Here is a 3,310-nt window from a genome sequence, read left to right on the forward strand (position 1 = left end):
GACTTTTTAATTACAGCTATGTTATTTGTATCTTTAATCGATGTCGCTCATCAACACAGCAGCTGTTACACAGACTGCTGAAGAAAAATAAGTGTGAGTGTGTGTGTATGTGTGTGTGTGTGTGTGTATGTGTGTGTGTGTGTGTGTGTGTGTGCCCTATATCATCACATGAGTTTCCTAAGTAATTATGGAGCAAAAGACCAAAACAAGCATTTATTATTTCGAGAAAATTACCTGCAGCTCTGCTTTCTAATTATTCGTCCAAATAAATACAACAGTCTGGAAATTAATTCAACTTTGTGTGTGTGTGTGTGTGTGTGTATGTGTGAGAGAGAGAGAGAGAGAGAGAGAGTGTGAGTGTCTCTCTCTCTCTCTCTCTCTCTCTCTCTCACACATACACACACACACACACACACACGCACACACACACTCTCTCTCTCTCTCTCTCTCTCTCACACACATACACACACACACATACACACTCACAGACACTCTCTCTCTCTCTCTCTCTCTCTCTCTCTCTCTCTCACACACTCACAGACACTCTCTCTCTCTCTCTCTCTCTCTCTCACACACACACACACACACACACACACGCACACACACACACACTCTCTCTCTTTTTCTTTTAGAATAAATTAATTGTTATGTTGAAAGTTTGGAAAATATCTGAGAAATTGTTTTGAAGTTATTCTTCATTATTCTTTATTTTCGGATATTAGTGGCACTATTAAGGGAAAACACTGTTTATTACATTAAACCGTTAATTTCCTGTGTGTTTGTACTTCTGTAGACGTGTCAGTGTATCTGAGAGTCTTTAGGTCACAGTCCTGTGTGTAGAGGAGTGTGTAAGTGTACTCTTCACCTGACAGAGTGTGAGCTCCTTCGAGTCTGACTCTCGGGTCACAGAACTTCTGCTCACTCCCGAGTCGGACTTCACGGACTTCATCATCCAGCCACTGAGTAGAACACGATGATGCAAGTGTCGGAAATACGGAGAACTGGAATGTAAAGAGAGGGGGAAAAAACCTGATCAAAACAAGAGAGAACATGTCATGAACCTCACGCTGCATTAAAAAAATAAAAACTAAAAAAGTTTCCACAGTTCAGTCTTTTCGATATAGACATGAAAGTGAAGAGGGACTATATTCTATATTTTATTATCTCTTTCAGCTGTGACATAGCAGTTCCTCTAAATTCTCCTTCAGAGCTCTGTACTGAGGGTTAAGATGAGTCCCAGTTAATTCGTCTCATCTTGGCAAACAAACAATGTCAGAATTATGAAATAATGAACTTCATCACCTCACCTAATGTTTATCAAGAACATAAGACACTTTAGTTAGGTCTCAGCTGCTGTGATGCACCACATGTTTAAAGAAATCAGACCAGATTTGGTTTATAAATGAAAGCCCTGGTATAAGGACGCTACTGTAACAGAGAGTTGTGTTGATTTGTGAAGATTTGATCCGTAAATGCAGCATGTTAATTAGGGCTGCTCCGATCAGGATTTTCTCCGTTGTATCGTCCGATTCCGATTCCAGGGTCTATTTGGAGCCTTATCATGTAGCATTATTTATTACAATATATTTAACAACAATGTAAATTAAGTACTGAAATTACGAGAAGAGGAATATCATGAATTGATAACTGTATTTATTGTCAAGCAACATGTTCAACATGTCAACATAAAACATAACTGGCCTCTGATTGGTCAGTAACTGGGAACAGCTTAGAGCTGGACAAACTTTCCTGTAGATTATATAAAAATCAATAAAATAACAGACAGAACAAACAGAGTCTAACTAGAAATTAACTGATGTTATTAAAGGCTGTTGAAATGTGTAAACAACTGCGGCAGGCAAATATCTGTGAAATATTTTTGCCCTGTGTAACGTGAGTCCAAGTAGGACACGAGTCGCCGGAACCCTTCGTCTTCCACAACAGAGAGCAGCTGATGATCGAGGAATATGAATTCCATTATTTTGTCTGATATTTCTTTATGCTTCTCACTCTCCTTGCAGTAGGGTTGCTGTCTTTGAAACGTCTCTGTCACTGACAGCTGAGTGAGTGGCGCTTGAGTTGCTGAACTCTCTTGCTATGTCTTAGCGCTAGCCAACTAATAAACTGCTCATATTCCTTTATGTGACTAACCTTCAAATGTCTGATGAGGTTTGTGGTGTTAAAATGCTCTGGGTGCTTCCTGCCTCGTGGAATTTGGTTGTTACTCAGGTTGCAGATTGCTAATGTATTGTCTTTTTCACACACTACGTAGAATTGCCAGACCGGTGAAGCCATTTTAGCAGCGCGCAAAAAAAATTATAGGGACCGTCGATCCAAACTTCCCAAAGCAATTATCGGCAGATTATGATCAGAGACCGATCAGTCGGAGCACTCCTAATGTTAATGTGATTAATAACTGTATGATCTGATATGATTCTCCTCTGAGGACAGGAGCACGGTGGGATTCGTTCACTAACATGTAGGAAACGTCATTCAGCGACTCACCAACAAGCTGGCACTGACTGAGGCGGCGACTCGTACCTGCAACCTTTAGCTCCTTTATTTAACCAAAACACTGCGTTAACATCTGATCTTGAAAAAATAAGACAAGAAGTGAAAGAGAAAAGCAGGGAATGTGTTCCACAGATATTTGCCTAGCCGTTTCAGCTAGCATGATATCTAGCTAGCCATAACTCCTCCATCACCATTCTCCAGAACACAGGTCCATCCTCCATCACCGTTCTCCAGAACACAGGTCCATCCTCCATCACCGTTCTCCAGAACACAGGTCCATCCTCCATCACCGTTCTCCAGAACACAGGTCCATCCTCCATCACCGTTCTCCATCCTCCTGGTTCTCTGCTGCTTGTGATCGTTTAGAGGATTTTGATGTTTTTAAGTTTGAACCATTTTCTGGAAACTTTCCAGACATTTGGACAGAATCGTTTTTTGTAATGTTCCCATGTTAATGACACAAATGCACTATGGGTAAAACTGTTGATGAGAAGCTTGATGTAATGGCAGAAATCTGCACTAATGAGGCAGGTTAACGAGGAGAGTTAACGAGGCAGAGAGGGAGGACAGGTGGCTCCTCGTTCACCACCTGAACGCAAAGTGATGAGGAATATCAGAGATCTTCCCCTCTATCACTCTCTCTCTCTCACTCGGTATTTGTCTCTCCCTTTCTGTCTTTTTTTATTGCTCTGTTTCTATTTCTCTCTCTCTTTTCTCTCTTTCCCTCTCTCCTACATGGCATCTTTCTTCTTCTCTTCATCATTCTCCTATCTAGGGTCCTTAAACAATACTAAGT

The sequence above is a fragment of the Hemibagrus wyckioides genome, linkage group LG27 (assembly GCF_019097595.1).
Source record: "Hemibagrus wyckioides isolate EC202008001 linkage group LG27, SWU_Hwy_1.0, whole genome shotgun sequence".
Taxonomy (NCBI): Eukaryota; Metazoa; Chordata; class Actinopteri; order Siluriformes; family Bagridae; genus Hemibagrus; species Hemibagrus wyckioides.